Raw genomic sequence first — 15,397 nt, 5'->3', positions numbered from 1 at the left:
TACAAAGTAGCTCTTGCCCTGGGCCCCATGTCCTTCCCCTCCTCAAGTAACTGTGAATAGAAAGCATGAAACGCTTCCTGTTTGCGGCAGTAATTCCTAAACCCTGAACAGCCCCTCCTCAGCCCTGGATGCCGCTTGGGAAATTCCCCTGTTGAGAAGCATCCCGTAGGAATCAGTCAGGCAAAAGGAAAACCACTGTGAAACCACATACTGCTTGTCATGGGAAAAGGGCTTTGAAGGGAACAACATACAAACTTGTTGATTTGGATATCCTTTTATGACCTTGTAAAGCATATTTTACATATAAAATCATATTTGAGTGTACTTGCTTGAATCATGTTAATACGGTATAGAGAGTATAGCTAGTACTACATGATATAAAATTGCTATAATAGATATATACAGTATTAACAGAACCATCATGAGAAAAATAAAACAATGGAGGCAGTATTGAAGGAAATTATTTAGACTAAAAGAAGGCACTACCAACAAAATATTCATGTATATACACAAAATCAGAGGAGTTGCACTGAATAGCACTGATATTTATATTTGGTAAGGGGCAAACAGGAAGCTGCAAAGCCTATTAGAGATGTTCACTGCTGGTATGGAAATCAGGCTGCATCTTCTCCAACACAGAAAGCTTCTCACAGTTCCCATCCCACACTGGTAGGAACCCCTGGCTCCTTTTGAGTATTGCTTCCCCCTACACCAAAGGCAGCTGAAGAGAATGAGAAAAGCCTGACATCAGAAATGTCCTTAACAAGCTTTATCAAAGGTATATGCAGGAAACCCCAGGTCAGCTCTGAAATTAATTCTATCCAATGCTGAATGCTTGCTCAGGATTTACAGAGCCCACAAGCGGTCAGAAGAGAAACTCTGTATTTAATCCTGAGGATGGCAGAAACCAGCATCTTATCAATGTGATGTTACAGATAAGGAATCAGTTAAGATTATATTATTTGTGAAAGAGGCAGGTTTTGGAATTCTTTGCAACACAAGCATGTTTGTTTGCTTATTAGGCAGCTAATTTAATTTTGTGAATGGGTTGTTAAAAAGAAACAAAAATACACTTCCTGGATTTGTAAGATTTCATGTGTTTGTGTGATCTTAAATCACAATGTAAACACAATCATATACCCAGCGACCTATTTTGGAAGATGTGATAAATAATTTTTAGCCATTTTTATCATCAAACACACACCACTGGAACCAGAAAATGGGCATCACAGCAGCTTTTTTGCCAGCACTAGTCTCTGCTGTTCAGAGCCCCACTGACTCTCAACTGCAAAAGAAATTACTTCTCCAAAACAAGCAAGGGAGAAACCATTTCCCACTAGCTATAAGACAGTTGTCACCCCTCTTTTCTTCAGAGCTGCTCAGACTGTGGTATCTGAACTGACAATTGCTGACTCCATGGAAGCAAAAACTGAGTCCTGTGTCCCTGCTGCAATGACCTCATCACTCCCAGCCTTGATTTATGTTTCTCTTGGATACAACTGGGTGCCACAGGCTAAACTTTCAAACACTTGTGAAAGTCCAAGCCATGCACATAGATGGTCACCAGACCTACTAAAAAACCCCCATACACTGACACAGAAGGATGGCCCTCGACCCCATCTACTGATAAATCAAAGGGCATCTCGCTGTCATATGGCCAGTTTCCATGGAGAGCAGGCAGAGGAAAATAATTGCCAATATAAGGAGGAGAAAAAAAGGCAAAGAGCTGGACCAGGAAGAGCCTCATAAAAGCATGATAAAAAGACAAAAAACACTCTGAGCCACTAGGGAGCCTAAGAAAAAATTGCAGACACAAATGAAGCTGGTCAGGACAATGCCTTAGAAATCCATGGATAATGCTGGTAAAGAGAGATGCTAAGTCCAGGCATCTGAAAATGTGAGCAAAATTTTGTTAGTCACTTAAAGAAGCATCTCAAATTCCAAATAAAGAACCATCAGCATTTCAGTGGTAAGCAGGGACTGTGTAATTAAGAAAAATTGGGACCTTCTTAAGGGTGAATGTCAGTCAGAGTCAACTTCAAGTTCAACTGCAGTTGAACCAGTCAGGGCTTAAGAAAACCTGCTATGGGCCTGCCCTCCCGTGCTGTGATTTCAGTAAGGAGCTCCCTCAGCCACGAGGGCAATCCCTTCCAGGAGGGCCATGACAGTGACTGGCCAGCAGCAGGAGGACACTCAGTGCCAGCACCCAGATCACACAGGGAGATCTTGTGCACAGTGGAACAGACAGCAACATTTTACTGACTTTTTGCCATGAGGAGCACTAGGGTTTTGTGAAGACTGAAGGTCTAGCACAGCAATTCTGGACAAAATTAATCCTACACCTAGGACAGACTGAGCATCCTAAGGAATTCTATGGACTTTAAAGCATGGCAAATAATCCAGGGCTTTTAACAACTCCCATTGAAACAGACTGATAAATAAAGCCTGCCCTCAGCAGAAACTGAGGAAACTAAAGAGTATATGTGGGCTGTGTTATGTTGACTTAAAACAATAATCAAGGTAATTAAGTGGGAAATTAGGAAGACCTGGTTGATTACTAAGAAATTCAGCCTTAGATACAAGTTACAAATTGTTACAGGTGGGAATGTTTCATATTAAGTTGCAAGATTTTTGCATTATGCAACATAATTTACACTGCTACTTTACTATATTAATCCTTTCATTATTGCTTATAGCAGTGAATATGTTTTCCAAGTTTCAGCAACCAGCTTTCATTCTTTTGAAATAGTTTAAAGGAGTAATTTCTATTGTATCATTTCTAAGAGGAGAATAGCAAGATGTTCTCATGCTCTCCAACAGAATTTGCTATCACTATGGCAAAAGGCAGTTTTTTGCTTGCATAGAAAGAAAGGTTTTGTTTTCAAGGACATGGGATTTAGGTATCTAAAAGGCTATCTATCAATTTTTTTCTGTAAGGAGGAGAAAGTGTTATTTACTGCAGGTTAACAATTTGTTAACAGAATAGTACCAAAAAAGTTCTGTGATCCTTTTGCCCTTTGGATATAATTATATTTATCAAGTAATACCCAAAATCCATCAATATTTGTAAAATCCAGTAAAGTCTCTACTGATGTATTAAAAACATCAGTCTAACAAAAAAGAAACCTTAGGGTAGGGACTCATATGTAAATATAACTATAAGAAGAAAAATAAATTTGGAGACAGCACAAAACTGATTCTCTTCAATGGTAGCAATACATCCTGCAAAATCCTCCTCGTGGATTCAGTCCAGCCATGAAAAATCACAATTTACTCCTTTATTTTCATGAAGCTATCTGTAATTACAGTGTTATCTCTAGCTTTGGATTTGGAAGGATAAATTATTTATAATCTCCTATATTAATGTATGTCACATGTAGAAGTGATACTGTGTGGTATTTATTTCCCATAGGTTACATAAAATCTATTCCCACAGGATATTTAGAATTCTTGATTCAGGAGAATTAAAGACACTCTGATTTTTAGCCCCCACAAGACACAATAAAGTATTATATTTTATGTCTTTACTACTAGTCTCAAAATAAGGCTACCCCATCCAAAATGCCCTTCAGGAACAGTCACTGGTCCATCGTGACTCCTGAAGTGTGTCTGGGAACCACTGAAGAGAGGGAGTACAAGCACCAGAGCTATGCCAAGACATTACAACAGAAAATTGATTTCTGGCACACAGAAATATCTCCTTCAATTGTTTCATTTAGTAATACAGCTGCAGACCATATGGGCAAAGAGAAATTAAAAGTTATTCTTCCAGAAATCAACCTAGTTGTTCATGGACCACAAAATTATCCCTTGTAGAAGCAATTTACAAAGCTTTTTCTCTGTCAGTATAAAACCACCTAAAAGCATTGTAAAGAGGTGGATTATTGCCAGTTTCTGAGAAAAATGTTAGTTTCTGGAAGTCAAATCTGTTTCCTCACTATTCTGCCAGACTGACTTGGCAGTAAGAGAGAGGGGGGGAAAAGGGCTCATAAGACTGATGTTTATAATATAACACTGGAGCATGGGAACCATCACCTCATTTGAGATTACTTCCAGACCAACACTTTACCAAAATGATTTTCACCAAAATCTTCAAGAATGGTTTGATTTTTATCTGTTAGTATTAACCTGAAAGAGAAATTTTCAAGCTTCAAAACATGCTAAGAAATGAAATTACAATTCTTTCCTGAGCCCAACTCTACCAATATCAACAAGAATAAAATCAGTAGTCACTTATGGATCTGTTGATTGAAATCCAGTTCTTCAGGGAAGTAATTTATTCCTCAGCAGTAAAGCTGTCAAATGAATAAGTCTCTAGTCATTCCATGTTTCATATATGACAAAAGTTTGGTAGTTCAGTAGACCCCATTTAGCCCATTACATTTTAAATGCAACATAAAACCTTTCAATAAAACCACAGTTACCTTTGCCAGAAATTCTAGCGCATTCTCTGTTACCAAATCTTAGAACTTCCATATGAATGTGGACTTACATGAGAAATGTTATCTAAACACCAGTCCAGATTAAACTTAATGGTTTCCAAAATATTTGGTTAGAAGCTCATGATGAAACACAGAGACTCTGATTGAGGTTGATGACAGGTCACAGAGAACTTAATCCTGCCACCTTCACACAGCCAAGAACAATTCTGCTGCTGCTTCCATAAAACAAATATACTGTAACAAGACTAGTCAGATCTCTCTACCACTTCTTTTTACCTTCTGTTTGCTTTTAACTTTTATCTGAGTTCTTCTTTGATTTTGAAAATCAGGCTGACTGCAGACAGGGATTTTCTCCCGCACCAACAGTGAGATGATTTCCTCCCCTGACTCATGTTTCCAAGCAACAGGATGTTGGAACAAGAACACAGATTGAAAGGTGTCAAGCCTTTTTTTTTTTTTTTGGCAACTCTAGATTCCAAGCCACATTCCTTATATTCATCACTGAAATCAGTTCTCTCACTCACTGCACAAGTAAATAACTGGGAAATGTCTTTATTCTCAGGAGATTGTTGCAGAGATTAATACAGACACTTTTGCAATGAAATTCAATACAGGAAAATTCCCCTACCTATTGAAAAATCAAGTCCATTTCCTAACTGATCAATACAAAAAAAGGATGAAAACAAACTTGGACAAATCAGTGTTAAACCACCTCAATAAAATACTATAAAAAAGCTATTGCTTTCTTTTTTCTTCAGGCAGGAAGTAAATAATTTTTTTTAATGGATCATTCTTATTATGGATTTATTTCACATCCATTTTGGCCATAGTAAAGACAGCTTTAAAAAAAAGTGTTTTCTTTTTTTTTTTTTTGCTGAAATTTTTCAACTGCATATCTAATAAGCATTATTTCTGAGTGTTCATTTTTTCAATTTAAATACCATAATTCATGCAGGGAACATATGAATGAAATGAAATTAATAATTTCTATAGAAAAAGGAAAAATAATTTCCTGATATGTCTGGGAAAAAATCCAAGAAAAAACAAAATGAAACAACAAAAAAACTTCTCATATAAATTCAACTTTACATTGAACCAAAAAAAAAAAAAAAACAGCCTGACGAAATCCAGAGCAATCTAAGTTGTCATAAACTCATTTAAATATACAGCTATGCTGGGGGATCTGGACTAAGGCATGTTGGCAATTTAATGACAAGGAATCCAAGCTGTGAAGCTGTGACAGCCTACACTGTAGATTTCTGGCGAAACAGAAAACTCCAATTGCAATCAGATTCCTGTAATTAATTAAGGATGAAAGATTGTTTTGGTTTTAACACAAAGTTTGGTCTTTCTTTATGGTGACAGAAAACTTAAGCTTCCTTCACCCTAGTAACATTTACGCCTACTCTCAAACCAGAGCTGATTTTTTTTTTGAGACATTTAAAGTACTGTTTTGTGCTAAAATGACACTATATTTTAATTTATTTTAAAGAGAAGAAAAAATGCCAAAGCTCAAATTGCTCATAACAGAAATCCTTTGTTAAAAGCTATATATTGGATTACTCTTCAAGTTTTAAAAAAATCATAATTATAAGCACTATTGGGACTGATGCCTGATAAAAATCTGTACCTGCAAAAAGAATTCAGAAGAAATCTTAGACTTTTTAAAAGTGACTTAGCATCTACTATTGATATATTTTAATTTCCACTGGAAGTCTATTTTAGATATAATGATGACACTGGTTTTCATTTATTTGTTTCTTGTTTTAGCACGAACCTTCTTTTCAAAGACTTGTCATTCCTTTATATCCTGACAACTGGGCCAAGGGGCCACTTGATAAAAATAAATGTGAGCTGGGTGATAGTCCAGTGTTGTATTCATAATGCAGACTGAGCCTAACACATGATATGGCAATAAATACATTTAGGCTGTGGCACTTCATCCTGTAAATGCTTTCACATTCCTCTCTGCAAGAAACAATGTATTCTGATACAGATTTCCTTGATTTTCTTACAGGATCTAATAAACTGCAGGTGTTACTGGAGAGAAAATCTCTTATCAGCAGCTTCCAGTATAGTGCAGGTGATTTGCTTCCCTATTTCTCCAGCACAGATCCCTGATCCTGTGGCTGGTCAGACAGCACTGCCTCGGCTCCCATTTGCCTTTTGTGCATTGCTTTGATCAGCTCCTGGCTGTGGATGAAAGAAATTCTTTCAGAGGCCACCTTCAAACTCTCTTAAAAAAAAAGAATTACATACATAAAACCAATTGAGCTTGTTAAGCAACAGGAAGAAGTCAAGTAGAGGGAGGAGAAAGGGAGGGAAGGAGGTGCCACAAATCAGGGCTAGGAAGCAATGATCAAAGTGGTGACTGGGAAATTAGTAAAAATTATCTCCAAGTTGTACAGGTCTGAGGCCTTGCTGTAAGTGCAAAGGCTCTCTCACTATTACCTAAGGAGACACAACTCCCTCTCCAAGAACTGTCTCAGACAGATCCTCCTGTGCTTTGAGAAGAGCCACTTGAGATCTCAGAGTAAAGCAGCAGGCAGCAGATTGGCAAGTCAGGAGAGAGATAATCTTGAAATGCATATTTTCTGAAGAAAATTCTAGGAACCCAATACTACTCTTTCTTTTGGTTACTGGTGCTATAGAGTGTTTCCAAGAATCTTTTCCAAGTCCAAAAGGAGTGTACAAAGAGCAATGCTGTACTGATTGTACAGGTTAGCTTTTTGAGCCATGCTCAAAACCAGACTTTTGCTTTTCCTTCCCCAAAGCCTCCAGACTCATTCCTATCCCCACCCCTCCAGGCTCACCCCTGGAAGCAGCGCAGCAGCCACATGCACACAGAGATACCAGAATGGACAGCTTAAACACACCCTGGAGCTGTCTGCCAGGGCAGCAGGGGCAGAGCCAGTGCCTGTGGCAGTTCTCCAAGGATGCACACACAGTGCCCAGGTTCAGGGGCTCCACCTCATTCACAGCAAATGGCCCCACTGCTTGAAAGAGAGCCTCACTGATTTCTACTAGCAGAGCACACTCTACTGTATCTAGGTCATATTTTCCATCTAATGAACAAAGATTGGACACAAATACAATGGGAGCAGTTTAAAATGTACCTCACCATCTGTGGATAGCAAATACATCTGTAGATGAGTGTACCACATTACAAATAGCTCTGAACCTCAAGGTTTACTCAATCAGGAGATTGATTGCACCACTATTATATGTTGAAAATACATTAAATAAGAAACATTTGCAAACAAAAATATGCAATCCAAAGCATTAATCAAATATCTTTAGTTAAAAGTATCAGTAGAATCCTCAAATTTAATTCACTCAAGAAAGTGAACTTAGCAGTTTTATATATGAGTTGTCTACTTTGAGGGTTTAAAAATTTAAGTTGTCTGAACTTTTAGTATTTCAAAGTTTTCCTAAGAGGAAATCACTCAAACCAAGAACAGCAAAGAAGAGACAAAAAATGCAGAAAAATTCATATAGTTAAAGCATTAACATTAGCTGTAAAATGTCCCACAAATATTATATTTGAACAGCAATCAATATAAGACGGTATACGTTATGATATATTAATATTTTTATTAAACAGTAACAGTATTTTTCAGCACGGAAATATACAATAGAAAATATACTGTACCGTACTGAAAGCGTGTGCTCCTCAGCGACTTCCAGTAAATGACTCCTGAAGTTTCAGGTCCTGAGTGCAGTGCTGAATACCTTACACCTGTGCTAACTGCCAGTGATTAGGTCTTTGTGGAATTTTCTTTTTTGTTTCATTTAGGAGAGTCTGCTGCTTGGCAAACTGGTGAGCACACTTAAGGCTCCTGAGTCAGCACAGTGCGCAAGTGAACAACCCAGTCGGGTCACCATGACACGAACACTCTCCTGTCACAGTAGAGCACAAGAAGATTTCAAAGCTATCTATTCTGCAACTGTGGCAAAAACTAAGTAATGAGACCACAATATACCCTGGCAAGCTGTTCTCTAATTTGTGTACTGGCTATACTAAATGATAAATGGTCTGACTTTATGTCTTATTAACACAAAAGTGCTGTGCTGGGTCATGGTGCTCCCAGCCAGGCACACAGGAATCTATCAGTCTGAAACATTATTAAAATCAACAGTTTTGTTGGAGGCTTTTGGAAGGACTGAAACAGTTTGGGGTTTTTAAGAAATAAGTGAGTCCTTCTGTACTATATAGATATGAAAATCACTAAAGAAAGCATGAAGTATGCACTGTAGGTTTTTTTTTTTTTTTGCTAAGAGAAGAAAAGATTAACAGGAGAATGAAATCAGGTATGTAGCAATATTATCTTTGTGTTGGTACTGTGCCCATATCTCCTGTATAAAAGGATAGGAAGTCAAAACAATATTTGAAAGAACATGTTCAATACAACACTGGATATACAAAGAAACAGCTGTTGCATCATATTTAAACAAACACTGCATCTTTTCAAGATACAGCTAAAGTACATGTACAGAGAATGTTTCTCGGAAAAACATATTTATCAAACATTTCTTTAGGTAACAAAATAATTTCAGAAGATAAAAGCAATAATTCTTCTTTTTCTTGCATCTCCAAGTCATGCAAGGTTCAGATCCATGCTTGATTTTTAACTCAGGTAAATATTACTGAAATTAGTAAAAATCAAAGGCTTGATTTTACTTGAATCAAGCACTGGGAGTCTTGGCTCCCAGTTGAATTAAATTTCTGTGTAACCTTATATGCAGAGTATTTTTGGTACAGCTTGTGAAACTTGATTTTCACCCTTCACTCTCAGGACATGGTTTCATGACCGGCTCAAGCTACTCTGTACTCAGGTTACTGCTGAAAAGCAACATCTCTCCCTGCTGATTGTATATTCCCTCTGTTGTTCAGTGGCATTGATGTCAGCTGATATAATTGAAGACTTGTAGTTTTTGTAGGGTCATGTTTTGCTGGATCAGATCCCTCATCTAGCTATGCATAAAGTATATGGCCATTAATATGTGCAAAAGGAAAGTACCAGTACATGGCTAGAGAGGGTAGTGAGAACAGTATCTTTTTCTATAAAAATGCTTTAAGTAACACTTTAAAATTTGAAAGATACAATTTCCGATTCTTCTGTAACAAAAGAGGGAAAAACCTGAATTTTAAAGCTCCTTGAAGCTTTAAAATGTTAGGAACTTTGATGATTTAATGCTTTCACTGAAAGCAATTTTCATATTAATTGCAAGTTTTCATTGTTTCTTTAGTAATTTTTTTTAATATATGCTCTCTCTATATACTCAACATGCTTTAATTTTCGATTGGCCCTGAATGGGTCAGGTAGTTGTACTGGATGATCACTGTGGGTCTCTTTCAACTGACAGACTCTAGTCTAGTCAATTCTATTCTTAGATTTTAGATAAAAGCACTCCATTGAAGAACCTGAAAGAGAAGCTGTCCAGAAAGTAGTAAATAATTATTTAGGAGAGTGATTGGTATTTTTTTCTGTTTCTATGGAAGGGAAATAGAAGCTTTATAAATGTTCTATATTTGACAGCAGAGAGAGGAGACCTCAGCCATGCATTTGCAAGTAGGGTACAAATTCTTTCAGCCAAGAAATGCAGGAATGACTGACTGGTTTCCTACCAGCACTGTACAACTGTGTATCTTCAATATATTAGCTTGACCAAACTGGCACTTGAAGTATTATATTGATAGCCAAAGTTTAGAGAAATCCAAAAGGAAAACAAACATTGCAAGAAATAGATATGTGTGTGAGAGGTGATTTTTGAAAGTCACTTTTAATAATTTACCAGGCCAACCGAAACAAAAGCCAGGAAATTCACCTTTTAAAGAAGTATAACTTGACTAATGCCAGCCTAACATATTTGCCCCATAGCTGTAGTGCATTAATGAGCAAAATTTCTCTAGGATGCACTGCCCAGGATGTTTTTTTGGAATGACATCTAGAATGCTGCAGTGTCTGCCTCTGACTTTGCTTTGTGTCTGGAAACACCACAGCAGTGTTTAGGAATATTAGCATAGGGGAGATGTTAAAGAAGAACATGCTAACCTGATCTCCAGGAATGGAATGCAGAAAGGAAGCCTGCCTGCTTTGGATATAAGCATGGAAAAGAAGTTCCAGAGGAGAAGAAAGGGCAAGAGGGCACAAAGGGCTCTATTGTGTTTGATTAGTAGCCAGAGCAGGAATTCCAGGAATGGGCAATGAGCATGGAGTTTATGTATGAGAGATTTTGTATACAGAAGCAGTGAAGAGTCAGTCACAATGCAGCTGCTGATACCACATTGACTGGAAAAGACGGGCTCTGCCTGCTGAAATGAGCTGCTGAATCTGTGTGAAATGAGTCAGTAATGTAAGTAAGTGATGAATTGACAGAACAGTTGTTAGGGGAAAGCTGATCATATAATTATCCCAACAAAAGGTATGTAAAATTGTAACCTTGTACCCTAGGCATTAAAGAAGAGAATAATATTTTACAGGACTCTATAAGACATGTTTTTCACATATTGAGAACACTGGAATAGAAGTGAAACACAGCATGTATCTTGAGGTTATAACCTCAAGGTTACAAGATTTTCAAAAGTCTAAAGCACATGAGCACAAAAATGATAAATGGCATCATAAAAACAATTTACCAGGACATGCATTTATAAGGCAGAATGAGGAAAGAGATGTCCCCTGTGCAATCAGAAAGGAAAATTAAGATATGATTTTAAAGTTTAATGTTTTGGGGTTTTTTTTCCCCAAGAAAATGAGAGGTTATTTATGAACAAATGACTGGTTTAGCCAGCAGCTTTAACAGGTAAAGTGGAGACTGTTACTTGAAAAGTCCCCAAGAACTTAGTATTTAAAGCATGCTGCATGCAGACTGTGCATGAAAGAACTAAAACTGGGTCCTGCCAATCAGAATGACTGGTTTAATTGTGAGACAACTATTTTTTTTCTCAAAATGTTTTTAAAATGGCTGTAGGCATACCTGCCTTTTGTGTTTATACAGAAATAATACTGAAGTGTGTATAAAATGTTACATAAAATACATCATCTATATAAGCTAAAAATACATACCACACTGGTATGGAGGGTACTTATGTGGAGCCCAGACTGTATCCTCCAGGAGAAACACGCTCAGTCTTGTACTTAGAAGATGCACAAAAGGAGACCTTCAAGATCACCTAGAAATACAGACTGCAATTCAGCTGCCTAACCACAGGCATTGTCTAACTTTGAGATGTTCTGGGCAGTTCTGTCTGCATTCTGACTGCTGCTCCAAAGAAGCAGAGCTCTGCAGCAAGTCCTCTGTCATTTGTGCCAGTCCTTTACCAACACCTCAGGTAAACCAGCGGGCAAACCATGAAACCAGGCACCTACATGTGAATGAGACTCCAGATATGTACTGTTTCACTAGGCAGAAATTTCCATTATAACCAATAAAACCAAGGGATCTGATAGAGATCTGAGAGATGATTCAGCTGACCAGCTGCCAGTGTCTATTTAGCTCAACATGAGCTCCCTCCCCCAGCTCCACTGACCACTCTTGGCTTCACTGGCCACAAGGCACTGCAGCTGTAGCTGCACGAAGACCTCTACATTGAGGAGCCTTGGGGCTCAATTCAGTTGCTTACACAAAGATGTTTAGTGCTCTTTGATATGCTCCAGGATACCTGAGGCAGCAATACACCTGTAGGAGACTATGCCAGGCAGGATACCTGAGGGCATCTCAAATTGCAAAAGAAGCACATAAACAAGACACAGAATCACATTCTCCATCTCAAAAACCTATTCTCAAAGTCAGAAACTGGCACGACTATGGCTACATCTGCATTGTTAAGAGACTCAGCTTCCAGTTTGCTTCCAGCTCCCCATCAGCTGATCACACTGTGTACACACTGGTTTACATCCAGGCACTGTGCACTCAACTTCAGTTCCACAAGTAGTTAAATAAGGCCCTCCTTTCCCCAGAAACTGAAAAATTAAAATAAACAGGGTCATGCTGACCTCAAGGCAAGCAACAGACTTAATTAATGCAATAGACAACAATGAATCATATCTCAGCAAACCTCCCATTCCTTTTCAACAGAATTTATTATTAATCAGACACATTGTTTTACAACTAGTACAACCTACACCAGAAAAATCTTTCCTTTCTTCAGGGCACAAAAGGAATATTTCAGAATGTCACACCTGTTTCTTCATCACTCTTAGCAGTCACAAATTGTTGCTGCTTTCATGTCTCACCCACATTTAATTTTTATTCCCACACTGCACAAAAGCATCCACCACATATTCAGTCATGCTGTATCTGTGTAAAAATCTTAAATGACTTTTCACAGACCATTTTTCAAAAACTTGAAAGCTACAGCCTGACCCATACTTCTGCAGCTATTAAAGACTCTAACTGTTCAAAACAGTTCTTTAAGAGTGTTCCTTCATCTGTAGTAATTGTTGTAATGGGCAAAAAAGCCTCTGAACCTCCAGGCTGAGTAACATCCCTTTGAGTGCTTAGAAAAACAGCTCTTAAGAACTCTCAACTTTCTGCGCTCTCTTTGTGAAAGACCTCGTATGCCAAGCCATGTGATGGAGGATGCTGTACAGTACATTGGGTCAGGAGATGAGACGTGGCACCATCTCATACCTGGGGAACAGGCACATGGCATTCTGCTGCGAACGTGAACTGAAACTAATTGAACAGATCCTGTGCTCAGGGTGTGGGATTTGATATGCCTGTGCTAACCCACTGCCTCTCTCCAGCGACTGAGCCAGCCAGGAGGCTGTTCCACTGCAAACTACTGAAGATACTCATACCATCCCCACTCATTGCCTTGCTTTGTACCTGTGACCGTGGTCACAGGGGTTTTCAGGTGAAGGAAGAGACGAGAATGTTGACTCCATATTCAGAAGGCTTGATTTATTATTTTATGATATATATATTACATTATAACCATACTAAAAAGAAATAGAAGGGAAAGGGTTCCTCAGAAGGCTAAGCTAAGAATAGAAAAGAATTAATAACAAAGGCAGCTCTCTCGGTCTCTGTCTGAGATAGCTCTGTCTTGATTGGCCATTAATTATAAACATTCAAGATGACCCAATCAAAAATCCACCTGTTGAATTCCACAGCAGCAGATAACCATTGTTCACATTTTGTCTCTGAGGCCCCAGCTTCTCAGAAGGGAAAAAAATCCCAAGAAAAGATTTTTCACAAAAGACGTCTACGTCATGTACCTATTTCCCAATTTGCCATTTATGTATATTTCCAAGCCCCACATATTCTTTGGAAGGAATCACTATGAATCATTAGAGTTTTAATCTCTTTAGTTCACCTTGGATTTGTATATTTTTTCTTAATAATTCTACCATCTGGTCACTTATAAATACTAAAGACCTTAGTGCTGCATATTGGATGCATTAATTGAGAATGCTCACAACAGTATAGTTCTCAATCTCACTTAAACACTGTACCATGTTACTTTTGAGAGCCACCACAACCTCCAATTTCTCTTCTTTCAGATCATGGATTATGCATCACAATTCCTGAATACTTCAGTGATTACTTAATATCACCCCCAGAGAGCAACAGGGAAGTAAGGATATCTTCTTCCTCCATGTTACTGACTTACACTCAGATTTACAGTCTGAAGTGAAATTAGTGTAGCTTCTATGAGCATCTGAATCTCTAATTACAAATTAAATCCATGCCAGGTAATATTATCTAAATAATTTTAAGAGTCTGAGTTCAAAAATTTCAATCAGTGTCAAACCGTGCAAAAGTGCAGATCTGAATGCAACTCATTTATTATTTAATTTAAATGTTGAAATACATATGGAGTTTAGAGAAATAAATCCTTCTATTTCTGTTATTCTACTTGGAAAGCCTAACTGTATGGTCACATAAAAACAATCTTCAAAGTAAGTTTTCTGATAAAAAATAGATATTTTTTCCTTATTTGGGTAGTGCTAGAAATTCCCTGTCACTTTTGAAAAACTATAAGCCATAGATGAGGGAAAATAAAGCATAAAGTTTTCACATCTCCTGTTGTGTTTCTCTACTGCTCCTTAATTGCGCTGCAGTAACAAAATCAACATGGCCCAGCCACGTGCCCTTGCATCACAGAAAGTCAAACGTGTCCTGGGCTGCATCCAGAGCAGTGTGGGCAGCAGGGGAGGGAGGGGATTCTGCCCCTCTGCTCTGCCCTGCCCTGGTGAGACCCCACCTGCAGGGCTGCACCCAGCCCTGGGGTTCCTGCACAAGAAGGACATGGCCCTGTTGGAGTGAGCCCACAGGAGGTCACAAAGGTGCTCAGAGGGATGGAGCACCTCTGCCATGCAGACAGGCTGGGAGTGTTCACGTTGTGCAGCCCAGGAGAGGAGAAGGCTCTGGGGAAACCTCAGAATACCTTCCAGTGCCTAAAGGGGCATTAGAAGAAAGCTGGAAGAGGGACTCAAACATAGGGATTTTTCTAACATTAAGAACCGAAATTTTAACAGGTCTAGTATTTGCAAATAGAATAAATAGCACTAAGGACTGGGAAGTCAGCTGCCCCTATTTTTCCATACATAAAAACAACAGGCATTTATTTGGAGGACCTATAGACATTATTTTGCAAACTCTGTATCCTTTTTCTCATTCTGTTCTTAAGAATCAATTCATCTTTACTTTAAGTTTTATTATACCTAATTCAAAACAGCACAGCCATGTAAACAAGTTTAGTCTATCGATTCACCCCAAGCAAAAAATATAAAGGGATAAATTTTTCACCATTTTCTCATATATTAAAATAATTGCACTTTTCAACTGATATTTTTAAACTAACATTAATGTTACCTACTGTGAACATATTACAGTGTGAAAATACTTTCATTGTGCTACCACCATGTAAAATTCATTGCAGTTTCCAAGGTCTCAAAACTTCACTTTAAACAGAATACTGAGTGTCAAATTGCAAATGCAAA

General features: G+C 38.1%; 1 protein-coding gene across 1 annotated transcript in view; it reads right to left on the bottom strand.

The window, feature by feature from the left end:
* The window catches only part of GREB1 (growth regulating estrogen receptor binding 1), an 88,403-nt gene that overhangs the window by 56,603 nt on the left and 16,403 nt on the right, over positions 1 to 15,397 (bottom strand). The gene's annotated exons all lie outside the window — the stretch shown is intronic.

Source organism: Melospiza melodia, chromosome 3 (assembly GCF_035770615.1).
Source record: "Melospiza melodia melodia isolate bMelMel2 chromosome 3, bMelMel2.pri, whole genome shotgun sequence".
Lineage (NCBI taxonomy): Eukaryota > Metazoa > Chordata > Aves > Passeriformes > Passerellidae > Melospiza > Melospiza melodia.
Note: the sequence above shows the minus strand (reverse complement) of the source record. Positions and strands in the feature narration are given on the sequence as shown.